This window comes from Macadamia integrifolia, chromosome 3 (genome assembly GCF_013358625.1).
Source record: "Macadamia integrifolia cultivar HAES 741 chromosome 3, SCU_Mint_v3, whole genome shotgun sequence".
Classification (NCBI taxonomy): Eukaryota; Viridiplantae; Streptophyta; class Magnoliopsida; order Proteales; family Proteaceae; genus Macadamia; species Macadamia integrifolia.
Window position 1 is genome coordinate 35,429,167 of NC_056559.1, and position 1,020 is coordinate 35,430,186.

The following is a 1,020-nucleotide window of genomic DNA, read 5'->3' on the forward strand; positions in this document are numbered from 1 at the left end:
GCAAAATTGAAAAGTAGAAGTCCATTTATTGGTATCAAACAATTTCCTTAGTACTATTATCACCATTCCTTAAGAAATGAGTGGAGAAAAGAAATTACAGATGGTTACCTCACACACCCACTTTAAGCTTTTCTTTTGATGATCCCATTGAATACCATTGAATATACCTTTAGAACTCTTAGTGGGCTTTCTCTTTTTCCTTTTCTGACCTATCGTATCTTCTACTTACTTCATTGTAGTATCAGTGTATACTCATTTATACTCCCTTTCATTCATGGATATGAGAAAGTGCCCATGTAATAGAATTCCACTCTCTTTAGAGTAACATATTTTATGACCATTATACTCTCTCTCTCTGGTTGACATGGCATATAAGTATAAACTTGGTGAACTGTACGAAGTTCAATTATCTTCATGAACATTATCATTGATTTTGATTAAAATTTGGTGGACTTTAAAAAAGATCAACTACCTTAGTGAACATTAGAATGACCTACTTTTTTTCTTTATCTTCATGAGTGGGTTTGTTTCTTTTGGAGGGGTGGTTAAAGATCTAGAAAAGAACTAATATCCAACTTTGAGTGCTACATTGCATTTTAAAGTGCCACATTCTCAACTCAATGTGGAAATTATATTGATCAATTAGGCAATTAACAGCAAAAAAACCTAGAGGAAATCTTTAGACTAATTCACTCATTATACCAATTTATTTTGGCATTGACAATAATAATTCCACATCAATGGTATTTGAAAATGGTATTATCTATATGGGTTGAAATCGTCTGCAATTCTGATCTCGTACAATTTCGTGCAATACCACTTTCAGGCGGTGACACATGTATTGATACCAATACAATGGTCCAGATCTGGTACAACTAATAAAATATTAAATCAGTAAAGAGGCATTTAAATCAGATATAGACCATTGCATTGGTATCAATACACGTATCACCCCTGAAGGTGGTATTTCACGGAATTGTACGAGATCGGAATTGCAGACGATTTTTTTCCCATCTATAT